Here is a 12,268-nt window from a genome sequence, read left to right as displayed (position 1 = left end):
CTATAATGAAACCGTATTTACTAAAATTCTAAGCATATAAACTGTAGATAATCAAAAGCTTATCATTCTTTGCATAAACATTGAAATTTCATTTGCTTCCGATCACTTATATATAGTACAGATAACATTTCGTAGCCAAGAAAAAAACTAGTCGAATCAACATATATACAAAGAGCTTCTTAAATAGGATCTCGAGTTATCAGAGATAGAGATGTGAATAACTTATAGCATACATAAATAGCAATATGTAGTACTTATAATATGTAATACGGGTTGCTTGCTACATTTAAAGAAGAGAAAAATAGACCAATAAGTACTTCACAAATATCATTGGGGTTTCTATATATGTATAATTTCGATGCTGTTTTACAGTATAACAAAAAGGCAGTGTGTTGGCTAGCTCTATTTATATAAGGAAAATAAAATGAAAAAAAAAAAAAAAACTATTCAAGGTTTTAGGGCTCTACTCTTGCTATTGTCCAGGAAATCTTGTCAAAAGATAAACTTGTATACAAGGAGAATTGCTCCAAACATGAGAATGTGCTCTCAATATCTCTCTTGCTTTCTTCTTCAAATGAGGTTCGCAATCTGCTTGAATTACCATGCAAAGTTTTGATACCCCCCCTACTCTTAACATTTCCAATAACACTTCGTTTGTGGCAGAAAACTTAGAAATTAAACCAAGAATCTGAAGTGCACTATCATCTGTAGCCGAAGAAATCCGTAGTGTCCTTTTTGTGACCACTGCAATTCCAGCTGCATGTTTCAACAATTCTGCTCTCCCATCAGCTAATACACACAAATTAGCCAATAGACAGAACACTAATTCACTAACCCTTTTCTCAGGGTTAGATAATTCAAGCTCAATTAGCTCGAAAATGGCACCCGATTCGACGATTTTTAGCCTATTCCTTCCCCATGGACATGCATCTATTAGCACTTGCAAAGCTGCTTTTGTTGCTTGTTGGGAGATGTAGTTTTTTCCATTTTTTCGCAATGTATTCACCATTTGTTGGAAAAACTCGGGGTCTAATCCCGATAAAAGGTTCGAACTCGAGACTTCTGTCACATTCTTCAAGACCATCATTGCATGAGTCTTGATCAGAACGTGACTGGTTTTCAATTCGCTCTTTAAAATCCATAAAATAGCTTGAACTAAATCATGGTTATCCTTTACATACTGCTTGTTTTCGGATGTCGGATTCCAAATTAAATGGAAAATCCTCAAAGCTTCTTCAATACCAGGAATTAATTTCTCACATTTGAAGCTCTTTACTATGAAACAAACTATAGCTTTAATTGCACCAACTTGCTCCAAGCATTTCCTATTCTTCTCATTCTCACTAACCAAATCAGCCATTTTCCTCAAAGCTTCAGCACAAAGCTGATGATCATTATTATTAACTTGTCGAATTAATCGGAGTATATTCGACTTGTTCATAGGATACTTTGGTGTTGGAATTCGGTCAACGCCTTTCTCTGCGTTGACTGTGCACCAAGCTTGAATTAGCCGCCGGAGCATATGGTTTGGTGTCAACAACTCGGTGTCTTTAGGCAAAGGTTGCTTTGTTACCGGACACGCCGCCGTCTCCGTCTCTTCCTCCGCCGTTAACAACCACATCTCGATGCTTTCCCGGTCGTATGTTATTCCGGTCACCGTCGTCACCGGATCTTTCATAATTTGAAGTGATATAGGACATAAAAAATATTGGGGTATTTCTATTTCTTCCATATCTATTTTTTTCTTCTTTACAAATAAAAACCAAGAATCTAATTATATATAACGAGAGAGAGTGAGAGAAGTAAAGATGCGTTCTTCTTTCTTTCCTTTTTCTTTTCTCTCTTTATAGGGTTTTCTTGGTGGTAAGAAAAAGCGGCTAGTATATATAATGCATGAAAGTTTGAATGAAAAAAAGCAAAAGAAGAAGGAAGAAGAATGAAGACTACGAAAATTCTAGATGCACCCATTATTTTATTTGTATTTTTCAAATTATTGGGATATTTTATTTTTAAATTTGGTTTTACTGGTCAAAGGTTGAATGGGTTGGGAGTGGCTAAAACCCACGAGAAACAATTAATATAGTAAGAGATATGAAAATCTCATATTTTTGTGTTGACTTTCTAATATTTGCCATGTTGCAGTTCAATCATAGTCGGACTAATAAGGGGATACGAAAACAGACAAAGTAAAAGGTAACCAATGAAGTGTTTGATTTACTTTTGGAATGTTTTGTTTGGAATGTTAAATTGAATTTGTTTAACCCCGTTGCTCACGAAAGGACACTCATAGTCTGTTTGTCCTATTTTTTGTTTTTGGCGGAAATCAGTTTTTTTTCAAAGTTAAGGGTGTTTGACCAAACTTTTAGAAAAAAAAAATTTATTTTTTAATATAAGAAGAAGCAATAAAAAGTGATTTTCCCCAAAAATATTTTATTGAAAAGTCCTATTAAGAAAAATACACTTAAAAATATTTTTTTAAAATTTGATCAAACATTAATTATTTCAAAGTATTTTTTAAATTAATTAGTTAAACACAAATTATTTTTCAAATTAATTAGGTTCCTCCGTATCAGCACCTTGCATGCATATTAAATTAACCTATTTCATTTTATTTAACGTATTTTTCTCTTAGATGGCTTTAGTTCATGCACTTTAATTTGGTCCCCTTTGCTTTCCATGTATTAATCGTTTCACGTGAATAATGTAAAGTCATTTGGAAGTTTGGCATATACTCTTTGTCTAATATTATGTGTCGTGTTTCTCTTTTACACGTCCCTTAAGAAATATTATTTAAGAAAGGAATTGAACTATTCTACCCTTATTTATGTCTTAAGATATAATTTCTCTTCATTGAATATTTATTTTATTTATGTGTTATCTCCATCTTCAAGAATAATTATTACTAAGGGTAAAAAAAAGAAAAAAATTATCAATTTTATCTTGAACTTCTAAAATAATAAATAATTTGAGATAACTATTTTTAGTAATCAAGACGATTAATATGAGACATACTAAGTTTGAATCAAAAGTAATTTCGGCTTGACGCGCCGTTGATTTCAAAATCTATGTTTTCTGCATGCTTTTTTCTTAGTCGGTATAGAGCATGTTTTTCACCATTTTGTGATGTGGCTTGTGGATTGGGCCAATTAGGACGGAGAACTTATGAACAGAAATTGACATCGTTGAGATAAGCATAACTTTGACCATGGTTTAATGTTAGAAGGTTAATTTTTATTTTAAAAGGAAATATATCGTGGCGGAGACAGGATCACCGCTAAGGGGTTAAAAAAAAGTTAAAAAAGATTGTAGTTAATAGGAATTGAACCTATGACCTTAACAAAGGTTTTGAAACCCCTTGACCACGAAGCTATACTTTTGAGTTATGTCAAGGGGATTCAAAACTTAATATATAGAGGTAAAAAACAGATTTTACCTTATATATACAGTGTAATTTTTTGGCGAAGGGAGTTCGGGTGAACGCCCTTCCGCCCCCTAAATTCGCCCCCGGAAACATCAATTACTTTATTAATACACAAAGGGTTCCAAATGTTCAAAGATGAAAAACATGATAAAATGACGTTGTATAGCCGCTTTCAATATATTCTGTATATTATATACAAAAATTATACAATTTTTATATAAATTTTCGACTACTGAACATACATATTTTTTGACTTTGGCTAAAAGTGAAAAAAGCCCATAAAACATAAGCATATACAACCCAACTTGAAAATAAAGTACCCCCAAGCGATTTCTTGTTAAAAAAAATACCAAATGACTAGGGGTGGGCATAGTTTGGACAAATCCGAAATCCAAACCGAAATTCGAATTTTTTGTTTGGATATCGAATTACGGATTGAAATTTGGATTTAATTTTAATTTTTTTTGGATTTCGGATTAGATATTGGATTTGTTATTTCGTATTTTTGGATATCCGAAAATCCAAAATTTTTATACTCTATATTTAGTCCATTATCCATATGCGAATAGTAATAAATTCAATACCCTACCCATTAGATATTATCTCATATATTCAATATTAATTACTAAATTACGGTCAGAATACTTTCTATTTGGACATGATTTTACTATGCTACTTCTTATCGGCCGTATTAATGTGTCTATTGTATTTTTTATATATAATAATTTTATAACTTGAATCCTTTATTTGGATGATTGCGGCAAGAATGAGGAACTTTTTAGGCCATTTAACATGAGTGTTTCATTTGCATATTCAATTTGGTAAAAAGTAGAAACATCTTAACTTATACGCTCAAAATCGAAAATCCACAATATCCAAACCGATTAATCTGAAACCGAACTTAAAAAATTCGATCCAATCCGAACTTATTTGGATTGGATTTGGATTGTCATTTCTTTAATCTGAATATCGAAAATCCAAATCAAAATTCTCATATCTAATCCGAACTGCCCGAACACCCACCCCCACGAATGACTATCCCGAAAAAGAAGTCCTATACCTTCTAGCTCTTAGGCTATAGTGGTAAGAAGTGGATCTCTACAGAAAAGCATGCAACACACAACCATAGGTAATTAAGCACGGCCCATACCCGTGCTTCAAATAGATGGTATCGACATACAATGAGACACAACGAATTATAACTTGTTTGGCCAAGCTAGAAAAATTATCTTATTTTGAGAAATATTTTTTTTAAAAGTGCTTGTTTCAAAAATATTTCTGGTAAAAAATAGTTTGTGTTTGACTAATTAATTTAAAAAGCACTTCTAAACAACAATTTATATTTGGCCAAAGTTTTCAAAAGTGCTTCTAAGTGTATTTTTCTTAAAAGTGTTTCTCAAAAAAATATTTCTGGGAAGAAGCTACTTTTTTATGCTTCTCCAAAATTCCTTCTGCTTCTACTCAAAATTATTTTTTTTTTCTAAAAACTTGGTCAAACATTTCAATTTTTTTTTAAAAAAAAATTAAAAATAGTACTTCTCAACTCGGAGAAGCTTGATCAAACAGGCTATAAGTCAATCCGATTTATCAAAACTATTTGCTTTTGGATAGAATATAAAACCATATTGAGAGACTTTGTATGATTGGACAACCAAAAAATAAAATAAAGGCTGGTTCGGGCGTTTATAAAAAAAGATTAACTTTTATTTTTTATTAATTAATTTATTGTAGAGCAATTGAATGGACCTAAAAGGTTATGAATAAGTTATTCTTTTTTTCGTCCCTTTGAATAGTATCTTAATCGCATAATTCATTTAAATTAAGTGTTTAATTTAGCAAATTGATAATTTAATTATTTATCGTCATAAAAGTGATACGTATAGATCCCAACCTTGAATTTGCTTTATTCAAGTATTCGAATCCTTAAAACAAAGTCATATTTTGTGGTCCATCTATTAAAGATATAAAAATAGAAAGAAATCCTGAAGATTCCACGTAGGGACTATAAACAAGGAAACCGAGTAATATTATCGAAAAGAATCCACAGATTAATAAAGTCTTAACATGGTACCAAAATATATACTACCAAGTACCAATTGAATAGTAGATTAATTGCCTCGTTATAGAATTCTAATTCTACATTAAGCTTTTTTTCTCTAATATCTTTTCATTTGTAGCTCATTGTTCACGGGCTTAAAGAATAAATGAAAAAGAATTATGATTTCTAATAATATATATTGGTTCTAAATGAGTCACATTGGCGGTGCTTGAACGAATAAAGTACATTATTTTCCGTCGGTCACGGACTTATTTCATGGACAATGTTATTCAAATTCGACTATATATGCTCCATTTTAATATTTCCACGTGTAATTTAATTCTCAAACCATTCTCTTTATTTAGCGTTCGAAGTGAATATTACTAAGAATTAAATTTCATTTTCTACAGTTTCAATTTTCGTATAAATTAAATATTACTTCCAACTTACTTGTCACTTTAACTTTTGTTTTGGATCACTTGGATGTGTCCCATAATATTTACCACTTCTGTAGAATGCACATATATTGATACGCTACATTTTCTTAATTCTTATAATACTAAAGAGGTTCAAGTCCATCCAAAAATTTGTCTAATTTAAGTTCTCAAACTTGTAAGAATGCACGAATATTATTTTCAGTAATTTTCATTTTGGTTCCTGTATAAGCTAATATTAGAAATAATCTGGTGTCCTAATACCAAATAAGAAAATCAAATTAAAGTCATATATTAAACCATGTATTACAGTACTCTTTTCAATTTTTTTGTCCATTAACAAGGGAACCCGCATTCGCTATTCTTCGGGTGCACATATGGTAAACTCCACTTCTGTAAACTAGCCCGCAAACTATATAGGAGGGTAAATCGCATGCACTAGGTAAGTCCTGTGTGACGGACTCGACCGATGAAGTATACAAGTGGGTTCGAACCCTAAATCTCCCATTTGAACAGTCCATTGCTCAACCAATTCGGCCACCCGAAGGGTCTCTTTTCAATATATAGCATAACATTGTCATAACTTGGCCACGTGAATATTACACCAAGAAACAAACGATTTCACTATATAAAATCAAATGATGACATATATATTTCTGTTAGCCTCAGACAGCTTAAGAAATCCAGAAAATTTCAGTCAAATAAATGGAGCTTCCATTTTTGACTTAAAAGGTTTGATTGTCAATTTCGTATTTATGTTTATATGAACTTTTCAAGATATGACAAGCGGATCATATATTACAACTGGCCTTCAGAGGAAGTCAACATAAAGCATAGTTCCTATAAAATAAGAACCAAACATTTCCAAAATCGTTTAAAACAAAAGCTTTTAACAAAAATAAAAAATAATTGTAATAAATTAGACCACCGAAAATTGTGGAAGTCGTAGAGGGTGTTTGGCTAACCTTATAAGTATTTTTCGGCTTATTTACGCGTTTGGTAAAGTTAAAAATGTTTATAAGCCATGTGCTTATAAGTCAAAAATAAGTCAAAAGCCATAAGCTGGTCACCCATAGCTTATGAATTTTTAGCTTATAAGCACTTTAAGTTTGACCAAAATTTTTACTATTTTATCCTTAAAATATTATTTTTTAGAAAAAGCCTCTTACATCGATACTCACTGCCTCAAGTATTGTTTCAACCTAAACCTCCCGCCTCTTCAAGTCTTGAATTCTCATTGACTATTTAAGATAAACAAATTCTTTATTCCTTTGCATATTTGTATCTTTGTGATTGTGTATTAATCTTTGAACTGTATGTAATAAATGAGGGCATATAAAAAGATTTGGTGTATTACTTTCTAAGTGTTGTGGTGATGAAAATAATGTTTATTTCTCTTCAAATATTTTGTCCTATTTAGGTTTATTTTTTACTGAAAAACTTTTGTCAATTTATTAACTATTATAACTTATAATTATATGCTTATCATAAAATAAATTATATTTATCATAAAAATTATCTTATCTAAGCATATTTGTATTTAAAATAAAATGACAAATAGAATATTTTGTATTTGAATCGATCTGGAATCTAAAATTTTGAAGAAATCACGCCCTTATAAGTGTAAACAGTTATAAGGTTATTTAAGTCATTTTAACAGAAAAAGAGCTTATCATCACTTTTTTATCAAATACTGCAACAACTTATTATTAATTTTAGTACTTCTATCCAAACACGTAACTGCTTATTTATTAAATCAGTTTCAGCACTTAAAAATGCTTTTCAGCATCTAATGCTTATTAGCTACTTCAAATCAGCTAATCCAAACGGGCTCGTAGTTTCATTCTTCTTCCTTCTTCTTTTACTTTTTTATTCAAAAACTTCTATGAATTATATACAATTAAAAAAATTGTAATTGCGGAGCTATTAAAATAAACACAAGCCTATTAATAAGATCATATTTGAATGAATTTTCCCCAAGAACTGATAAAGGAAAAATAAAACATATTCGGAGGGGAAAAACAGTCTAAGGTGTGGACTGTGGAGCCTCACTGATTAAAATGGGCATCAGAACTTGCAACAAAATAATTTTAAGCTAGAAAAGTTAAAGCTGGTCATGTCCAACTTTTAAAAAAGTATTGTATGATTTTGTTTTACTTCACGGGTGTGTTTGGTACGAAGAAATGTTTTTCATGAAAAATATCTTTTATGAAAAATATTTTCATAAAAAATGGATGGTTTTATTACTTATTTTTTTTATTTGGTTGGTGAGTGAAAAACTTTTAAAATATTTTTTAGTATTTGGTTAGGGAGTAGAAAATATTTTTTTAGGAAAATAATATTTATGCTATTCTCCTCCCCCCCCAAACCCCCTCCCCCTCCCAAATGCCCAACATTTTCAGGACTCTATTTTCTTTAAGAATTTAATTATTCTTCAAAAAATTCACACAACCCTTAAGGAACTAATGTGTTGCTTTACTTTTTTATGTAAAAATAACGTTGAAATTTGTGCTCCATAACTAAAAATATAATATCTTTTTTTTGGTTGAAAAAGAAAGTACTCTTTCTACAACAAGAAAATCAAGTAATTATTTTGTTGAAATGAAAGAAAATATTTTTTCTACATCATGAAAAGAAATACTCATTTTGTTGAAATGAAAGAAAATACTTTTTACTACATCATTTTGTTGAAATCAAAAGAAAATACCTTTCACTACGTCATTTTATTGAAATGAAAGAAAATACATTTTCTAAATCATGAAAAGAAAGTACTTATTTTAACAAAAGTATTTTTTTTTGTTAAAATAAAAAAAATACTTATTTTATACATGAAGAAAATACTCTTTTGTTGAAATGAAAAAAAAGTACCCTATCTATAACATGAAAAGAAAGTACTATTAATAATATTTCTATTTAAGGTGAGGGTGGGGTGGGGTGGGGTCGGGTCGGGGTATGAGGGGATGGGTGGATGGGTGGATGTGGGGGTGGGGTAGGTGTGGGTTAGTGGGGGGTTGATGAGGATGGGGAATAAGAGAAGGTTGAAAAAGAAGTTTTGGAAAATATTTTCACTTCTTTTGATAGGGAAAATATTTTCCTCCAATAAGGAAGGTGAGTTCATAAGGAAAATATTTTTCAAAACATTTAAGTCAACCACACATGAAAAAATTGGAAATAATTTTTCGAAAAATATTTTCCTTCGTACCAAATACACCCCGTATCACCATTTATTTTCTAACTTTTTTACTTCTAATTTCGAAGTAAAAAAGGATAGTCGATTCCTGTGTTTTGAATTGCATACAATTCGACCTTTGTACCTCAATTTACAATACATGTGATTAATTAGTTTCGGCACCAATAAACCATGTAATGTTAATTATGGGAGAGAATAAGCTAAAAGAATTAAAAGTTTAAATAAAATCAACTAATTGAAAATTTTTTTTAGTTATAAGTTTGAATTACAAAATGAAATGATCTTAAGGGTATTTTTGCATGACATAAACGTGGAGAATTGAACTGATTTATGGATATAAATCACTTTAATAGTAGTTATTTAAACAGCAAACAACATAAAGACAGGCTATCTTTAGAAAATTAGTCAAATGAAGGGCCCAACAAAGAATTTTGTAAACGTCATTAACGTGTCTAAATTAAAGAAAGTATATATACTTGTTCATTTTTGAAGTTAAGAATTTGTTGGTCAGTGGGCATGGTAGATTTGTTGAGTGTAACTTTTCTTGTCCCGTTATTATACTTTAGGGTTTGAATTTAGGAAAATGTTTCAATCAGTGTGATTTTTCAACAGTAAAGAGAAAGTACAGATACCGACCATATGGTATGCAATAAAGCAGAGAACACATGGCGGAATTTTTTGACCTTTCCACCTTTTCTTTTACGAAAGTATAAAAAAAAAAAAATGATTGTTTTACTTTAGATAATACATTTCTTTATTATCCTTTCAAAAAAGAATGACATATTTCTACAATTAGAAATAATTCAACTTTAAATTTTTTATTTTACCTATTTTATCTTTAATGATAAGCTTTTATAGCCACACAAATGTCATGACCCCACAAAACTTTTACTCCTAAAGTTTTTAAAACCACAAGTTTCAAAAGTCATTTTTTTTCCTTAAATTTCGTGTCGAGTCAAACTACCTCATCTAAATTGAAACAGATGGAGTATGCGTTATGATACAGAGTATTATATAGAATTAAAATTTAAGGTGTTTGTTTAGCGTAAATTGTTGAAGACATAACTTAATAAATAACAATGTACTCTCTCTAACAGCTTAAACTTTTAAATGAGATGATTACACATTTAAATAATGATATTGATCAGACAAATATACGAGGTTCGACTTTCATCATCACCCATTACAAAAAAGAGCTAACACACACTTGGTTTATGCATGAATATGACTCATACTCGCAAGTGATAGAGGCGTGTTGAAGACGTAATTCAACAAATAAAAATATGTTTTTTCTAATGGTATAATCTTTTAGAAATACTTCAATATAAATTTCTTTCTTGTAACTTTGAACTCAATAAACTTCAAGTGAAATGTCCCCGGTTAACTCGTGTAATTTGGTTTAAATGAGTCATGCATAAACCTCGCAAACTTTTTTTGAAAAGTGTTTACCGTGATTAGCTTCTTTGATTTGTTCGTTTGTGGTGAGGCCTATCTTTTTTTAAAAATTATTTTATTCACTTTATAGAGTTCCGGTTCCTTTTAAGATTGTGTTTTATAAATTTTATTGGCCTTTTTTCTCTTTTAACTCGCGTCATAAATTATTTATATTTGGTAGCTGAAAAAGTGTATATATATAGGGTAAAATTGATTTATAGTAAATGCTGAAATAATTGCATGACACGTGGAATCAGAGTGAAACAGAAGATAAATCGAGTGGAAACCGAGACCGAGGACAACAACTACAACTCCGACTGGTACGAGGTAGATCACGAAAGGGACACGATCAACGGAAGCAAACGAATATTTGTCAACAAATGGCATTTAATGAAGAATATTCCTCAGTATTAAATATGTAGCCGTTGCAGAGAATTTTGGCATTCATGGCCTGCCGTTACATATTCATCAATGACCCCCATTATTGTCATTTAAGAGGGGCTTGATCCTATGATCTTGTTCCCTAGGTATAGCTATAAATATTGGCTTCAATAACTATTGTAGGACACAAAATCTCTAGCAAAACTTATGCTATATTTTATTCTCAAGCTAAATAATACAACTTTATTTTCTGCTTAGAATTGTTCTTATCGATGTCTTCGGAAGCCTTGCTCCCGGAATCAGGCTTGTCATTTCCTTCGATCTCAATGCTAAGTCTTATTTTTTATTTAATTTATTTATTATTTTGGGATTAAATCAGTTCGCTTGTCTATAAACCACACAACAAATTCAATTGTACCATTTTACGGGTAAATAATTTAGCGCCCGCCGTAGGGCTTAGACAACTGCGTAATTGAGTTGATCCTTGCTTATTACTAACTTGTTTGACTCTTTGTTTCATAGCAAAATCAAAAAAATGGCAGCTAATGACATCAACATCACACACAACATTGAGGCACACGAAAATCTGTCTCAACATGAGGATTCAATCAGTGACACCCGCAACGAGGGGGACGTAGCAACTCCAGTCCATGGTGGGCAATATCCCCGACATGTGCGAGACACAACTCGTGATGATGCTGAGTGCGAGCACGCTGCGGAAACAGTAAGGATCTTGAGAGAGCAACAAAAGGCCATCATGGGCCATCTCTCAAGGTAAGACCAGGTCATGACAGGACTAAAGTAAACATTATCAGGCGCTTCCAACAACGCGAATGGAAGAGGACATGTTCCCCCTAGCGCTCCTGCAAATCAAACAGCTCAAAGAGTTGATAACAACACCTCGAGTGGGGAGGTCAGCTTCGACGGAGCAAGGGGAAACGGTAGCAGATCCGGTAATGAGAAGGAAAATGATCCCTTCAAAACTGAACTCATGCGATTCACGAAGGAAATGAACGAGCGGATGGATCAGAGCGCGAAAGAATTCCATGCTCGAAAGGACCAAATTCCAGGCGCACCGCCAGTGTTGAAGGGCCCGGACTCGAAAAAGTACACCCAATTGTTCATCAAACCGAGCGCAACCTCAAAATTAATTTCGAAACAGTTTAAAATTCCAGACATACCAAAGTATGATGGGACTTCAGACCCTTAAGAGCATATCACAACTTATACAATGGTAGTAAAAGGAAATGACTTGTCCCAACATGAGATTAAGTCGGTCATGCTGAAGAAATTTAGAGAAACCCTCATGAAGGGGACCTTGACATGGTATTCACTCCTTCCCAAACACCCAATAGATTCTTTTGAGATGC

At 31.8% G+C, this 12,268-nt stretch overlaps 1 pseudogene; it reads right to left on the bottom strand.

The window, feature by feature from the left end:
- Positions 1 to 314: 314 nt before the first annotated feature.
- LOC107808916 (E3 ubiquitin-protein ligase PUB24-like) lies at positions 315 to 1,872 on the bottom strand (annotated as a pseudogene).
- Between the last annotated feature and the right edge of the window lie 10,396 nt (positions 1,873 to 12,268).

Source organism: Nicotiana tabacum, chromosome 9 (genome assembly GCF_000715075.1).
Source record: "Nicotiana tabacum cultivar K326 chromosome 9, ASM71507v2, whole genome shotgun sequence".
Lineage (NCBI taxonomy): Eukaryota > Viridiplantae > Streptophyta > Magnoliopsida > Solanales > Solanaceae > Nicotiana > Nicotiana tabacum.
Note: the sequence above shows the minus strand (reverse complement) of the source record. Positions and strands in the feature narration are given on the sequence as shown.